The sequence below is a fragment of the Lutra lutra genome, chromosome 6 (assembly GCF_902655055.1).
Source record: "Lutra lutra chromosome 6, mLutLut1.2, whole genome shotgun sequence".
NCBI classification, from domain to species: domain Eukaryota; kingdom Metazoa; phylum Chordata; class Mammalia; order Carnivora; family Mustelidae; genus Lutra; species Lutra lutra.
In genome coordinates this window covers 99314924-99332909 of record NC_062283.1, presented here as the reverse complement: position 1 = coordinate 99332909, position 17986 = coordinate 99314924, and positions in this window count along the sequence as shown.

The window sequence follows — 17986 nt, the reverse complement described above, 5'->3', positions numbered from 1 at the left end:
CAAAGTACAAGGACTGAACTGTGACATTAAGGCTCCGCAGTTAGTGTGGCAGCCTGGGATCAGACTGGAACTGTCCTGAAGGTAGAGGCACCTGACATCCATCTCTCCTGCAAGAAATGGCCCGCATGCTCAGTCAGTGAGCTCGCCTGCCTCCTATTCCGTAGCTTTCCTCTCTACCGCGGCAAAGCCAGGGGCAGTGAAGACATAAAAAGCTCCAGGGAACTAAGTGGACTGTTTTCAGTTACCCTGAGATGCCAGAATATCAACCTGACCATACAAGAATATGTAATATAATTTGCTAACCTTTCTTATGAATGCCAGTGTTTCAAAAGTGGGGTCAAATTCCTAGGACAAAAATAGACCTTCCAGTTCACTACAGCTTGTCCTTATGGCCTGGTAGGCAACGAGGCTTCCACTGAGGCCAGCCTGATTGTGTACTGGTGAGAAGGCCCAGCCAATCCAGCTTGCAGATTTCCCTGCACTAGACGGATAATGGCTAGTTAGAATAGTCAATAGCTTCCTATCAAGGAAACAGAGTCAGCCACCCCACGGATCAGTGAGTTTTTGCTCAGCTGCCTCCCTAAAGAACTTGATACGTTTATTTTTAAACATCATTCTTTGCCCCAGGCACTTGACCTAGGAAGTATCTGTTATTGATCTCGGTTGCACTAGAGACCAATTTATTAGTCTCTTTGGTAGAACAACTCCAGCCCCTAACACTTGAAGGAGTAGGAAACTGAGAAGCATGCCCTTGCTGTCTGCAGAGCAGAACAACTTCCTAGGCTTGTAGAACTTTAGGGCGTTTGGCAGGACAGTGCTCCGAAGATGAAGGTGGAGGGAAGGGCATCACTGAAGAACCCCTTTTTCAGTCACTGAAGAAGGGGTTCTTCACTCTCTCCGTCATGACTAATGATGAGGGAGGGGCTCAATGTATCACAGACATGCATAGATGAATCAGTGAATGATCGAACACGTTCATACAGGATGAAACCAAAGAGAGACCCATCATTGTTCATTTCTGACATGTTATAATCAATAATCCTCATCGATGGCATATTGCAATAAATGCATCTCAGCCATAGAATATTGCAATAAATAAAAGCCTTTCGCTTTGCTTAATTTCATCAGTTTCATCCAGTATGTACTTGGCTGTAGGAGCACAGAGGGAAGCGGAGATTTCCTTATACAAAATTCATTCAGCCAAACATAGGTTTTTTCACATTCCAGTGAACTTGGAGCCAAGCCTTTCCGTTATTCTAACTTCTTACCCACTTCTGGGAGAGGTGTCCAAACATACTTTCAAGCCCTGAAGCTAGCCAATGTCCTAACCAACTGCAATTAGGATTTGGGGAAATTTAAAACTTGGGTCCAAATGATAACATGACCCCTAAAAGAACAAAGAAACCGACCCCACTGCTCTCTGCTCAATGGTTTGAAAACTTAACCTCCAAGGACACCCTTGGAGGCGCGGATGACATTGGAGGCCCCCAGTGGTGCACGCAAGAAACAAGATCAGGACTCGCAGAGGTTCAGACCAGAGTCTCGCGGAGCCAGCATCGCAGGAGGGGGCGCGTCTGATTGTCCACAGCACCCATAGTCCCCAGATCCCTGCTCCTTTGGCTAGCCACCCCGTGCCAGGCCTCCTTTCCACGCCCGGCTGACTCCGTGCAGGTTCCAGTTTCCCTCATGGAAGGAAGCCTGCGCCACGCTGATGTATGTGGCTTTTGGCATTCCTAGCAACCAAAGGACACCTCTGCGGACCCACAGCCTGCGTCGTGTCCTGCGTCCCCTCCCGGGGAAGGGTCTGCAGTTCTAGAGGAGGAAAGCCCATGCGCTGTTGGGGCGGGGGGGGGGGGGGTGGGGTGGGGTGGGGGGAGGCTGGGGGCGGGGACCGCCCGCTGTTGCCTAGCACGCCCCCCCCTTCCTGCCCCCTTCACATTTATATGCAAGGCTTTCTTCAGGTTCCAGGGGCTGTCTGCAAAAAGCACACGTTTTCTTTGTTAGCAAAACCACATCGCCAGTTCAGGGATTTACTTTGCACTGTTGACAATTTCATCCTTGCTCTTGTGTTCGGTTTCTGAAACCACACATTTTTTTCTTCCCTTTTGGTTTTGGCATCTGGCGTGTTTTCTTCTATCTGCCTCTCTCCTTGTTGCCCTGCCTCGTCCTTCAGGATGGGTGCGCTTGGGTTTTAGACCGCTGGCTTGCTTTACCTTCCTGCTGGATGACCTGAGGAATACTAGTTTTAGTTTCACTCTTTTAGAGGTCCCTTGTGTGCTCACCTTTCCCCGCATTTTTATTATCAGTGTCAGTCTTTACAACCTACTGTCTTTCTAATCGTTCCTTTTGCTTTGTTTCAATCTCCCAAACAAGAAAAGAACGGTAGGGGTCTGTTCCGGGGGGTCACTCTGCCCTCTCTCCCGGGGGCTCTTCCCAGCATCTGTGTGCATTCTGGGAACATATCCACACAGGGACATGCACACATGGGCACGCACACATGGACACACACGGACACACACTCCCCTCTTGCTTGACTAATTGACCATGGCTGTCCTGGGGTTTCCATGGTTCTTAGAGACCAGTGTGATTGAATTGGCTCTTTGGGACTCTTAAACCCAGCACATTTAAAAGGTTGTTTTGGAGAGAGCTTTGACAAAGGCTCTTTCAATTATTTTTTCCTCCGCTTCACCAGTGCACACTGTTGTAGCCCGTCAGAGGCCGGGCCCAGGATCATTAGGGGGCCAAGCCATTAGGCCTTCCTGCTTACTCTGCAAATATAACAGGCTTATCACGTAGAACTCTGTCTCCAGCTGGTTTAAAATGTAGGTGGTGCCAGTGGGAAGCAGCTGTTACAGGCTGGGGAGCCAGGAGACGATGGGGACAAAGAGGTCAGAATTGACAACTCCGTACAGTATAACGTACCCTTCCCTTCTCCGCTGTGGTGGCAGAGGCCTCTGAAGGACGACTGCCTCCCAGGGTCCCCAGATGCCACCCTGCCTTAGCCAGCCAGGTCCCAGACAAGCTCAGCCCTGGCTTTCAACAAGTGGGACCAAAACACTCAGTCGCATCACAGATAATGAATAATTCATACATTTGTAATTCAAATAGTCGTGGTGATGCATAATTCAAGTGAAAAGTTGTTATTGTAAATGGGGAGAATGGATTCATTTCAGGGTTTTTTTTTTTTTTAATTTCAAATTATTATTTTCCTTAGGTTTCAAGGTTGGAGCAGCCTCTATTTTTGCAGCTGTTTTATCTGAATTGGTGCTGGGCTTCTTGGCGTTGCCACAGTGTTGATCAGAGAGGGCAGTGTTTCTGGCTGTGATAGTTCACCCAATAACAAGGACTTTCTGCTTTTTTCGTCCTGAGAAATGAGGTTAGTGTGGACATTCTATTTGTTCTCTCTCTCCCCTTGCTTCTCGCCCCAACTATGTTAGAGGATTTTTGTTGTTGTTGTTGTCATTGTTGCTGTTGTTAAAAAACCATTATATTCTGAGATAATAATCTTATGATTTCACTCATATGTGGAATTAAAGAAACAAAACAGAGAAGCACAGTGGAAGGGAGAGAAAAATAAAGAGAGGGAGACAAACGCTAAGAGCCTCTGAATCATAGGAAACAAACTGAGGGTTGCTGGAGGTAGGGGATGGGGGGATGGGGTAACTGGGTGATGGACATTAAGGAGGCACGTGATGTAATGAGCACTGGGTGTTATGTAAGACTCATGAATCACCAAACTCCATCTCTGAAACGAATAATATACTTTATGTTAATTAATTCAATTTAAATTAAAAAAATAAATAAGAAGATAAAAAAACTCATTATATTCTGAAGAGTTTCAACCATACACAAAAAAGTAAGCAGAATAGTGTAATGAACCCCCATGTACACATCACCCAGTAATAGGAATGATCAAGACATCTCCTTTCATTCTCATAGATTATTTATTTATTTATTTTTAAAGGATTTTATTCATTTATTTGAGGAAGAGAGAGAGTGAGCACAAGCAGGGGGAGTAGCAGGCAAAGGAAGAAGCAGACTCCTCACTGAGCAGGGAGCCCTATGTGGGACTCGATCCCAGGACTCCAGGATCATGACCTGAGCTGAAGGCAGTTACTTATCAGACTGAGCCACTCAGGCGCTCCCTCCCCCCAACCCATAAATTACTTTCAAGCAAATTCCACATCTTCAAAAAAAAATAATTTCATCTGTTTCATCCAGTATACTTCAGCCTGTTAGCATCTCTTCTAGACTTTTAGGAAGGATGGCCCATATGGCCCACATTGTAGCCAAGGTCAGAAAAGACTCCTCCTTGGTGATGCGTTCCAGGGGCCATTGTGGCTTCATGGAAGTGGAGGGCAAGCAGCAACCTGGCCTCACCCCCAGTGACATCACCCAGGAAACCAATCCCTTGAAGGAATGCCCTGCGTGCCCCCCTCCACTCCCCCTCTCAGGCAGTGCCTGGCATCATGGGAATTTGCCTGGTCTGCTTGTTGGTGGTAACACGACTCTTTCTCTTTGAGCTCATATCAAGTTTTTAAAGCCTCTCCTCTGGCCTACGGTTGGGACATCAAGGAGCTAGATTTTTCACAAACAAGCTTCCCTCAGTTTTCATACTTTCAATGCAAAGTAGGCTATAAAGGTTGTGGTTTGATGATCAAAGTGTATTGAAGCAAAGAAAAGAGTCATTTTAAGAAAATGACTCTGGACATAACACTACTTGGTCATGCGCAGAAGGTGAAGAATTTGTTTACCATTTCTAATTTCCATAATTCAGATAAGGTGGCACCACAAAACCCCTCTCTAATTCTAACATTAAACATCATTTACAAGAGGTGAGCCTTGCTTTCCATAGTATATATGTTCCTGAAAAAACTAGGGATATATTGTTCTGTTTTATCTTGTTCTTTTGGAGGGGAGAGGAGCACTAGTAATTTTTGCTGAATCTGGAGTTCTGCACATGGATTTTGAAATAAATCTATTTGAGAAGAAGAGAATTCTCCTTAAAAAGGGATAAATACCCCTTCAATTCCTTCCTTTATTCATCACACCCTTTTGAGCTCTAAATACTTCTTTAACTTAGTACATTTTAGAAATGTGGGTTTGGGTACCTCTAGCATTATCTAGTTGGCCTTTTGTTTTTCTAAACAGCGGCCTCACTGAATGCAGTAGCTGACCTTGATCACACTGGGATGAGGGCACATCAGTATTAACAAAACACAAATGTCTTCCATTTGTGTTTTCATTTACACTCTTAAAAAACCAGTGTTAATGGAAAGGCATTACTCGGTGGTGCCATTTGAGTCAAAGACCTGCCTGTCTCCATCGCTCTCTGCTGTCTGACTTGCTGCCGATGACGCTCAATTAGGAACACTTTAAGATAAAACAGTTTTACCTGGGAAAGGCGAGTTATTATAATCATTTGACCTTTGAGTGACTCGGGGGTGAGGGGCCCCGACCCTGCCCCCCTTCAGTCAAAAATCTTCATATAACTTTGACTTCTCCAAAACTTAACTACTTTTTTTTTTTTTTTTTTTTAAGATTTTACTATTTGACATAGAGGGAGAGAGAGAGAATGAGAGGGCACAAGCAGGGGGAGCAGCAGGCAGAGGGAGAAGGAGAAGCAGGCTTCCTGCTGAGCAGGGAGCTGGATGCAGGACTAGATCCCAGGATCCTGGGATCATGACTTGAGCTGAAGGCAGACCTTTAACTGACTGAGTCACCGAGGCTCCCCAAAACTTAACTACTAATAGCCAATTATTTTTCAGAAGCCTTAGTAATAATGTAAAACAGTTGAATAACACATAGATCATATATTTATTATACTCTGTATTCTTTTTTTTTTTTAAGATTTTATTTATTTATTTGACAGAGATCACAAGTAGGCAGAGAGGCAGGCAGAGAGAGAGAGAGAGAGGAGGAAGCAGGCTCCCTGCTGAGCAGAGAGCCCGATGTGGGGCTCGATCCCAGGACTCTGGGATCATGACCTGAGCCGAAGGCAGAGGCTTTAACCCACTGAGCCACCCAGGTGCCCCTATACTCTGTATTCTTACAATCAAATAAGCTAGAGAAAAGAAAAAGTTATTAAGAAAATTATAAGGAGAAGAAAGTACATTTATGGTACTGTCTTATGTTCATCAAAACAAGCCCCCTACAAGTTGACCTGTGCAGTTCAAACTTACGTTGCTCAAGAGTCAACTGTATTTCTTTCTTTCTTTTTTTTTTTTTAAGATTTATTTATTTGACAGGCAGAGAGGCAGGCAGAAAGAGAGGGGGAAGCAGGCTCCTTGCCGAGCAGAGTGCCCGATGCGGGGCTCGATCCCAGGACCCCGAGATCATGACCTGAGCCGAAGGCTGAGGCTTAACCCACTGAGCCACCCAGGCGCCCCTCAACCGTATTTCTAAAATAGCAAATTATCCTAAGTCAGTGCATCACAGAACAGAGTGGAAGCAATGGGGGCCGGACACAGACATGGGGACTGGAGAGGACCATTGGAGTCCATCATCGCGCCTGTGCACGGACACGCACACGCTCCCCTGAGGATGAATCGGAGCACATTCTTTGGAGTCACAGAGAAACGGAGCAGATGGGTCCTCAGACTCCCTTTCACCCTGTTTTTTGACCCGGAGAGGGGGTGGGGTGGGGTGGCGAAGGGTGGGGCTGTAGCCGGCTCCAAAGATGGGTAATCATCTCAGCCTCACATGGCTAGAACTCAGGGTCCTCTTGTCTTTCCTGCTGCATCTAAGCCCCATTCATTAGAACCTTGTATGCTCCTGGCAGTTGCTCTTCTGTGTTTTTGGACTTTGTCAGCTTGACTCCCAGTTTTGCCTTTGGAGCTTGTGCGAAGAAGGGCTTCAGCAGGACTCCAGTCCTGCTCACTGCAGCAGACACCCTGGGCCTCATACCCTCCTCGAACGGCCGATGCTTTAATTTTGGATTCTTAGCTCTTCATATTCCGCTTCTCAAATTCTGCTTGTTTTTGGAATACTTGAAATCCTATGCTCTATTTTCTCCCAATTATTAAGCAAGGGGACGACCTAACATTCATTCATATACTCTGGCGGGGAGCAGGTCCCCCTTTGCGCTGACTGCCTGGTGACTTTCATCTTGTAAGATGAAATTTACTAGGGGGAGGAGGGATTGGGTAAAGCCTTTCCAGTTTAAAAATTGTGTCCCTGGGGCGCCTGGGTGGCTCAGTGGGTTAAGCCTCTGCCTTTGGCTCAGGTCATGATCCCAGGGTCCTGGGATCGGGCCCCACATGGGGCTCTCTGCTCTGCAGGGAGCCTGCTTCCTCCTCTCTCTCTCTGCCTGCCTCTCTGCCTACTTGTGATCTCTGTCTGTCAAATAAATAAATACAAAATCTTAAAAAAAAAATTGTGTCCCTGTCCTTAGGATTGGGACAAATGAAATTTCTGTACTATTCTAAAAGGCTGATTGATCTGCAAGAGGGGAGGAGCCTGGAGGGAGGCCACCACCTACCTTACATTACAGCCCCGCTCGGAGCCTTCCTGTCACCTGCGGGAAGACGATGATGCCCCATGCCTCGTTTCTTGCTCTGCCTGGGGCATTGTAGAAACACTTTAGTCTACGATTGAAATCTGGCAAATTCTGAAGTTTTTCCTGAGACAATGAATTCTACTTTTCCTTTTTATTAGTAGACCCCTGTTCTTTTCCAGTTTTCTGATGTACAAATTGGGTTTAGTTACGGTAAAGCTCTGAAACACAGATGGACGTTGAAAGCCTGCAAGTACTTCTCAAGTTGGTGTTTCTGATTGTTCAAAAGATTCATGTCCCTGTTGCCTCCACTGACAAATACATTTACAAATCATTACCAATTCTCCATTTTCCCTGTTTAGCATGTACACTCCTGAAGCAGGGGCAGAGTCTTTCTGTTGCTGTTGTTCTCTTTGGTTATAATATGCATGGTACACTGAGATTATAAATATATTTCAGCTGAAAATATCAGTTTTTAAAAGAAAGTATTAATAGAAATTCTAATCACTTGATCAAAACACAAGTTCCAGAAAGAGGCCAATTAACCCCAACATCTTGTATCAACACAGACCTGAAAAATGACCCACGAGCATCGTATGCTATCAATTACACTGACACATTCTAAAAAAAATACGTCTGCAGGAGAAAATACCTTAATTCCTTTGTCAGTTCTCCTTTTACATTTTAAGAGTCTGCTTAACTCCCACATTGAGGTATGTAGGGCAGCATTAATCTCCGTATCAACCTGTCCCTGATTTAAAAAGGCAAAGCAAAGAATACTCTTACCCTGCCATTTTAGGACTAGTTTTTTCCTGTTGCTCTTTTGTTCTTTGAGACATTTGTGTTTTCCCTCACCCCTTGTGGCACTGTGGACTGGCATGCTTCCCTGGACAGGCCCCAGATTCTAGCAGGATGAATGTTTCTTTCATGTAATCTGAGTGAAAACCATAGTAAGTAGTACCATGAGTTACACTGAACCAAGGATTACCAGGAGCAAAAGGAAAACAGGATCCATTATTTCAGAATTCAGTCCACGAACCACTGATATGCTTGTTAGCATTTGACGGAACAGATAGGAAGATTTACAGGAAAAATCCAAGCCATTTGACTCGATCCAGGAAAGATTTTTTTGGAGTTTAAAGAGAGCAAAATTAATGAATGTTGATTCAAAATAGAGTAACTCTTCCAAAAAGGGAGACTTTGGTTATCTTCCAAAATGATTGGGTCACCATATTGTAAGATAATACTTAAATGCAATTAGCTCCTTGTACTATCCAAAGCGTGTGCCAGAAACACATGATTACATCTCATTCATTATCACCTTTCCCAGGTCATGGGCTGCTATAAACATCAGTTTCTTCCAAGGTCAGCTGTAGTTACCTCACTGAAAACTGTCTAGGTATATTTAACTTTGGGGATGGGTCCAACATGCCACTTTAAAAGATGATCGTATTGTTTTTCCTGCTTTCCATTTCTGAAAAGGCGAGGCTTTGGCCAGTGGGTATTCAACGTATCTGGCTGCAAATAGGTTACTGGGAGCCAGGCAACGTGGTGCCTAATTTCAGCATTCACTCAAGTAAAATTATTTATGACAGCCCTACAGGTTTTTTTTGTTTTGTTTTGTTTTTTGTTTTTTCCTTTTCCTAAAGGGAGAGATGTGCAGTCTCAGTCAGATTGAAGGAATATCTGCATTCTGTCTCAGCTACTGGTGCATTTGAAATACCGCCTGGGGGGCGCCTGGGTGGCTCAGTGGGTTAGAGCTTCTGCCTTTGGCTCGGGTCGTGGTTCCGGGGTTCTGGAATTGAGCCCCGCGTCGGGCTCTCTGCTCGGCGGGGAGCCTGCTTCCTTCCTCTCTCTGCCTCTCTGCCTACTGTGATCTCTGTCTGTCAAATAAATAGATAAATGGAATCTTGGAAAAAAAAAAAAAAGAAATACGGCCTGGAAGGTTTAAACTAGGTATGGTCTATATAAAATTGGATTAAACGACCAGAAAATGGAAAGCATTCATGTAAAACATCACTAAATCAAGTTTTCAAATAACCACATAGCTTAACATTTTTTACATAAGCAGCTGAAGCAACATTCGAAGAACTCTTGAAAACAATAGAGTCGATCTCTCTGTACCACACATTTAATCACCTAAGTCACAGAAAGATCTGAATGGACAGAATTGTCATTTCTAACCATCCAAGTTTGTATTTCAAGTTGAAAGTATTTCCCAGTGGATTGGAAAGGGTGGGGAATCTGAACCATACTTCTTAAAATGGCAAGACAATCAACAGCAAGAAACACAGGCTCCAATCTGGAAACGAATGGGGTTCTAGAACCATCCCATGTGAGTGCTGAATGAGTGTTAGGGATCAGTTGTCTTCTCTGTAGTGTCATGGATTCTGCATACTAAGGAAACAAAGCAAAGCTGGTACAAGATAAGATTGTCTGACATGTTGTCCTCATTGATAGGTCAGAAGGTTCTGAGAATCGAATTCTGTAGCAGAAACACAGAATGGGCTCTGTTGTTCATAATGAAACAGAGTTGATGACTCCCCATTTTCTTATCTAAAAGATTTTTGTAATGAAATATCCCTTTGATATTAATAAGATTGTCTTTTGAGTTTATAATTTATGTTGCTTTTTAGCAAAAAAATAATTTTTTTTTTAAAGATTTTATTTAGTTATTTGACAGACAGAGATCACAAGTAGGCAGAGAGGCAGGCAGAGAGAGAGAGGAAGGGAAGCAGGCTCTCCGCTGAGCAGAGAGCCCGATGCGGGGCTCGATCCCAGGACCCTGAGACCATGACCTGAGCCGAAGGCAGAGGCTTAACCCACTGAGCCACCCAGGCGTCCCCCCAAAATAATTTTTTATTAGACTTGATCTTGCTTCAGAAAACAAGTCTGACGCAGACAGTCATGAATAGAAGGGAGTAGAGGTCACAATCTAACAGAAGGATGGATTGATAGTACTCTAGATCTTTTTGTTGATTTTGCTTATTAATTAGAAATTCCTAACAGAGGTGATATGGGTTCCTTAGGGAAAATTGTTCTGGGAAAATAGCTTTTCTAAATGTATAGAATCTGAGGGATGTGTGTGTGTGTGTGTGTGTGTGTGGGTGTGACAGAGAGAGAGAAAGAGAGAGAGGGAGGGAGAGAGAGATTGGCAGTATTGTATTGTTGCCTGGGGCTAGGCAGCAGCAAGAAAAGTATGGGACCACTTCTATTCATCCGTGAGTTCCCCATTTCCAAAGGAAGTAACTGTTACATACAGTCATGTGGTCAAGAGCGGGTGAGTAAATTTTCCCAAGTCTGGTAATAGAAATGGAAGTCAGGAGTTGGAATATTGGCATCTCTGAATGTCAGACCAGGGCTCAGATACTCAGGAAGTCACTTCTGTCTTGTTTGTGTTCCAGAATCGATCACCCAGTACAACTTATTCTACTTAAATTTTATAAAGAATTTTTACCTCTCTCCTCCCTATGATAAAAGAAGAGACTTTAATTCAGTAAGTTAAATGCTATGATTAGAGAGTGTGTTGTTTCACTGTGGGAGGGACAGGGACAGAAAACCTGGCCTCTGGGGGTGCTCCCCAGCTTGGCAGGAGCAACGGTTCTCAAAGTGGGATCTGTGGACCCCTGGGGTTCCCTGAGCCCAATAAGAGACATTCATGAGATCAAAACTGTTTTTAGAACACAGATGTTATTTGCTTTTTTCACTGGGTTGACTTAGGCACTGGGGATGCAGTAAAGAGCAGTGGATACCACTGCTGAGACCACAAGTCAAGTGAGCTCTGCATTGTGTTCTGAACTTTCACCGGCTTGTTTGTAAAATATGCTGGGTTCACTGAGGATCTCACGAACCAGTTACAAGTATTAATTGCATTAATTTTGATCCTCAATTACAGGTCTTATTAATATATTTTTTAAGGATTTTATTTATTTATTTGAGAGAGAGTGAGTGAGTCTGGATCCCAGAACCCTGGGATCATGACCTGAGCCGAAGGCACATGCTTAACCCACTGAGCCACTCAGGTGCCCAGGTCTTATTAATATTTTGACAAAATGGGAAGTACACATAAAGCCCTTCTTCTATGTTCCTAAGCACCATGGGGGGCTTGAGAAAAACACCTGTGGTTGTTTGAGTCGTGAGCTTAACTAGCTGCTCTTTTCAGAGAATTCCACTTTTCCTTGAAAGAATGACTGACAGGCAAACGGTTATTCTGACTTAGTTATATGGCAGAGATTTTCTTGAAAATGAATGAGGCAAGCTTTCATTTCAAGGAAAATAACTGACCGTCTTTGTTGCCAAGATAAAATTAAAGCTTTCCAGTGAAAATCATGTGTTTAAAAAAATTTGTGTCTTCCACTGTGGCTTGACAGCTTCCCCAAACTCCAGGTTTTCTGATGAGTTTTGTAGTAATATTGACAAATTTGGAGATATTATATAATGAAATGTGCCAACATTTGGAAGACCTGAATAACTCTGAGTTTCCAAATGATCAGTGCATGATGTTGTAAAATCATGTGCGGGTTCGTAGTAAAACAGAGTCCAATGGAGTTCACAGTAACAGAATATGAAAAGTTCATCCATAATGGATTCCAATTCCGTTTGCTAACATTTTAAAAAGAAATTACCACTTGCTGAGCCTTGGTATGGTATTAGAAAGGAACAGCCATAGTTACCGTAAAAGGTTATGAAAAGATTCCTATGTTTTCCAATTTGGTATCTGTATAGAGCCCGATTTTCCTTATGTATTTCCACCAAAACAACATATCATGACAGATTGAATACAGAAGAAGACACGAGGACCTGGCTAGTCATAAAGAGATTTACAAAAACGTTCATATTGCACTCATTTTTAAAAAATCATGTTTACTCTTTGTGAAAATGTTATTTATGTAAACATGCAATGAGTTATTATTATTTTAAATAATTTATCAATAGTTGAACAATTTCTCAGTTTTCAATGATAAAACATCAAATATTGATAGATATGACCTACATAAACAAAAGCTCTTTGGGGTCCTCAATAATTTTTAATGTAAAGGGGTCACAGAGAGTAAAAAAACTTGACAATTGCTGGTCTACGCTTACTATGGTAACTATGGTTTACAGTAAGGGGCTCTTGGTGCTCTCAGGGGTAGTAGAAACACAAGGGGAAGTTATCCAACATATAGGGAAGACTTTGGGGACTGGGAAAATCAGGAAGAGATTCATTGAAATGTGAGTTAGTTATACATAAACAACTAAGTTGTGGGGGTGAATCAGGTCCCTGAATGAAAATAAAGGCAACATAAAAAGTAGCAGGTAACTTTAAAAAGTCTCCCTTCCCTTCATTAGACCTAAAAGCATTTTCTTGCTCTCCATTTAAAAAAAAAAGAATGGTGATTAAAAGATCCCAAATGAACAGATACTTGGTTGGAACCTCAGCAAATCTACTTCATTAGCTGTGCAACCCAGTCAGATCTCCGTGGTCACCTCAGTTTCCCTATCTGCAAAATGGAGTCGTTCGGTATAAAGTATGGCATCGCATTCGCATTCTTGTGTACCTAACGCAGTGCCCGGCCTGTGGTGATTGTTCAATAGACACACACACACACACACACACACACACACACACACACACACACACAGACAGGCACAGCACAGGAATATGAAACACCTAAGAAAACAAAAGTTAATGGGTAAACGGAGTTGGCATAACAATTTGGCAAATGGTGGCCCTATCTCATCCAGAATGGAGATATTTAAGCTGTGAAGCTTCTAGGTGTTAATGATTTGAGTTCTGGGAGGGGTTCCGTGGGCCTGGGCCCTCTGGCTGTCACTGACACACCCCCTTCCCCAAGCCTACCCCAGAGACTATTGTATTTAGTAACTGAGTGGGTGACAACAAAAGCAGGTTTATTTAAAAAAAAAAAAGTGAGGGGCGCCTGGGTGGCTCAGTGGGTTAAGCTGCTGCCTTCAGCTCGGGTCATGATCTCAGGGTCCTGGGATCGAGTCCCACATCGGGCTCTCTGCTCAGCAAGAAGCCTGCTTCCCTCTCTCTCTCTCTCTCTCTCTGCCTTCCTCTCCGTCTACTTGTGATCTCTCTCTGTCAAATAAATAAATAAAATCTTAAAAAAAAAAAAAAGTGAGCAAAACAAAAGGAAAGTTCACAAAGTTTCCTGGACACAGCACTTTCTTTTCTCAGTCTGGTTTCTGCCGGCGCTTTTCTGTACGCTCGGTCTCTTTTCTTTGCAGTCAGGGATTTTAATGGCCTTTTAAAAAGTACTAGGTTTCCTTTCTCTACTCATTAGTGCACATTGCCCAGGCCTCTCTGCTGAAGTTCACCAAACAGACACAGGACACAAGATCACAGAAGACTTTTCCCAGAAACATAGGCTGTTTCCTGCTTTCTGTGCATTTTTGGTCACTTTGCTCCAGAGAAGCAAACTCAGTCACAAAGCCCTCCTTGCTCCAGGAGAGGCTGGAAGCAAAGCCCACCGCATCCAGAGCCAGCCAGGTGGGGTGCCGACCCTCACAGGCTGGGCCATCTGGGACAGGTCACCTTCTTTGAGCTTGGCACTTCTCGTCCGCAAAAACAGGAGAGCGCCTCCTTTTATCCTTATTCCACACCCTGCCAGCACTGAGCACTTGGCTCTTCTTTTTCTTCTTCTTATTAATATTTACTTATTTTTTAGGGTGCCTGGGTGGCTCAGTTGGTTAAGCAACTGCCTTCAGCTCAGGTCATGATCCTGGAGTTGGGGGATCAAGGCCTGCATTGGGATCCCTCCTCAGCGGGCAGTCTGCTTCTCCCTCTGACCCTCTCCCCTCTCTGCTCTCTTTCACTCTTTCTCTCTCAAATTAATAAATAAAATCTTAAAAAAAAAAGAAAGATGTATTTTTTATAAAGAGAAAGAGAGAGAGAGAGAGAGAGAGAGAGAGAGAGAGTGTTGGGGGAGGGGCTAAGGGAGAGGGAGAGAAGATCTCAAGCTGACTCTATGCTGAGCATGGAGCCCAACACAGGGCTCAGTTCCATGGTCCTGACGTCACCTGAGCTGAAACCAAGACTGGGAGGCTTCACCAACTTCACCACTCAGGTACCCCTCAGAGCACTTGCTTCTAAGGGGACATCCCCTTTGGAGGTATGGATCTGTTTTAGCCTCTTTGGCTGCAAGACCAGAAACCCAACTTGAACTAGTGTAGACACAAGACTTGGATGCTTTCTGCAGGCTTAACGTCCCTCTTTTTTTGTTTTTAAGCTTCTTTTAAATCATGATTCCAAATTAATCTTTTCTTCCTGAATAAGCATTTTAATAAATATTTTTTTTTCCTGAATGAGCATTAATCTTTTTTCCTGAGTAAGTACAAAACATATGCAATATTCTTTTGGCATTCTGCAAGAATAAGTGTTCTGTGTGGCCAAGAACCAATTTATTCAAGTACCAAATTTACTACAAAGAATTTTTTAGGCAGTGCATGAAACAGGAGATGTTGAGGGTGAACGATAAGCTTTCTGCTCTAGAAGTGTTTGGCAAGTACATTTGTTCAGATCAGCTTCATCCCTGAGTGCGGAAAATCCCAAATAAGTTCACTGGCAATGCATACCACCGCATTGGGAGAGGCCAAAGGACAGAGGATTCCAGAAGCCGAGAAAAGCCTGGCTGAGTTGGGCAGGGAGATAGAAACCTCAGTCTGTGTCAGGTTTGCAGTGACAGCGATCAAGCTCCTTCTGTCTTGTAGCTTTAGCACGAGTGGCCTCCACTCTCAAGGTCACATCATGGTCTAGACCTAACTTTAGCCTCCATGCTTGTGTTCTAGGCTTGTGGAAGGAGGAGAGGGAGGCCCTATAAATCACCTCAGATGGCATCCCTTTGGCGAGGACTCAGTCACATGGCTACATCTAGTAGCAAGAGAGTCTGGAAAATGCAGTTTTTATTTCAGGCAATCACGTGCGGGCTAAAAATGGGAGAAGGATCTATTACTATAGAGAAAGGAGAAGCAGGTAATCGTGGTGCAGGATTTTCCACCTGTAGCGCCTACGGTTCTTGGTCACGCCCCTTGGAAGAATGAAGAGGTAGGTAGACCAGATGAAGAGTGGTGGGCAGCAAAGCAAAGTTTATTGAGCGATAGTACAAAGCTCCCAGAATGGGAGGGAGACCTGAGAGGGTTGACCCCCAGAGTTTCCAAGTTTAGGGTTTTTTATGAGCTCTTTCATAGAACTATCTTACGCAGTCAGCATGTACTGTTGTGCCCATCAGTGCTCTGGTCATGTGTCTGTCTACCTATTAGGTTAATGTCTATGAACTGATGGTCTTTTTTGCTGACATCGGGGGGTTTATGACTTTACTGCCCTTTGCCCGGGATAGGGACAAATGCTCTGTGGTTAATTGTCTTATTTTAGGACGTTTTGCAGAAGTCATTTCTGCAAAGGCTGCAAAGCAGAATGCTAGTGCACTCCTGTCTCAGCTGCAAAACCAGATGTCAGTGCTGTTCGATCTTAGGTGTCCTGCTCCATATCTTCTTGTTGGAGACCCCAGCCTGACTACCAAACTGTCCAACTCACTCCTAACCTCGGGAGGCAAGTAGCAGCCTCTGCCACCTATAGTTTCATGCTGATCTCACCGTGGAGGTGGTAGGAGCTTCGGGCTAAAGCAGAGGTTGACGAATGTTTCTGCAAAGGGCCAGATAGCAAATATTTTTGGCTTTGGCACCATATTGTCTGTGTGGCAGCTACTGAATTCTGTTGCTATAGGGAGAGCATTCTTGGACAATATGTGCTTGAGTGAATGCGGCTGGATTTGACATTTGGGTCTTAGTTTGTCTTCTCTTGGACAAAACAATAAAACAATAATACCAATATTAAAATCAACATTTATTCTCCATTTACTGTGTTATGTGCTAAGACACCGTGCAGAACACCTCACAAACATTTTCTTAACTATTCCTTATAAAAACTCTATGAAGTACATATCGTTGGCATCATTATCATTGCCAGTTTTGTCTACGAGGAAACCGAGGCTCAGAGAAGCTAGGTGACTTGTTCAAGGCCACCTGACTTGTCAGTTGCAGATGGATTTTGTTTTTTTTTTTTTTTTTTTTTTTTTTTTTTTTTTTTTATACAGTTGAAACTTTTTTTTTTTTTTTTTTTTTTAAGATTTTATTTATTTATTTGACAGACAGAGATCACAAGTAGGCAGAGAGGCAAGCAGAGAGAGAGGGAAGCAGGCTCCCTGCTGAGCAGAGAGCCCGATGTGGGACTCGATCCCAGGACCCCGAGATCATGACCTGAGCCGAAGGCAGCGGCTTAACCCACTGAGCCACCCAGGTGCCCCTGCAGATGGATTTTGAATGAAGACCTTGACTGTACAGCTCACTCTTACTCTGCTCCCCAAGAAAGTCGGGCAAGGGGGTAAACAGAGCCTTGTGGCTCCAAGGCAGTGGCTTTAGAGGGCACAAAAGACTTAAATGATGTCTAAAAGCTTAGCATCTAGTTAGCAAAAATTGTTAGTTAAAAAATTGTTAGTTACATAGAAGTTGTTTGGGAAGAAAACTCACTGGGAGCCATTGTCGATTTAAGGGCTGCTGTAAGTGCTCTTCTTGGCATCCTAACTTCTTTGGATCAGGATAATTCTCTATATCCAGATATGGTGGGGGTCTTGGTGGGAGGACATGATGTCAGGAAGGTGTGTGTTGGTCCGGACTGTTGTGTATCACCACATGACCATGATGAGTGCGTGGCCCCATGTGGTTGTGCAGTGTATGATCTGCACTGTGGTATGATGAGGTCCTTGTACTGGGTGAGGTCAGAAGGAGACAGGATTTCAGAAGCTGGTTGAGTTGGACAGGGAGACAGGAACCCCAGCCCATGTCAGTGGAAGCCAGAGCTCAGACGAGCTGTGTTTTCAAATAAAGGGAATGATATTTGGGTGGGGGGGAGAGACAAAGGAGAAAGTGTCTCCAGCTCTTGCTGCTGGGGAAACTCTTGAGCCTATTTCATTCATTTAACCCATTGGATGCTGAAAGCCTTTCTTGTCTGTAGGTAAATGGCAAGTCTATTTCACAGCATCTAGAAGCTTTAAATGACATACAAACAGATTTCCCCAGAAAGATGCTGTCTCCAGGGAGAGCTGTTTGGCTAAGTAAAGCATGGACTTCCTTTGCTGGAACACTCTGGCTTTGCCCCCACAAGACCCAGAGTTCCTTTCCAGCTCCTTTACAACTCCTGGAAAGCCACCTGATTTCTCAAATCAAGGATAATTTATTAGGAAATCTTGCCATTTGCAACAACATGAATAGGTCTTGAGAAGATTACGCTCACTGAAATAAGTCAGACACAGAAAGACACATACTGTATGACCTCATTTATATGTGGAATCTAAAAAAAAACAAAAACCCAATCTCATAGTTTCACAAAATAGATGGGTGGTTGCCAGAGGCAGGGGGTGGGGGAATTGAATGAAGGTGGTCAAAAGGTACAAACTTCCAATTATTAGATAAATACATTCTGGAGATGTAATG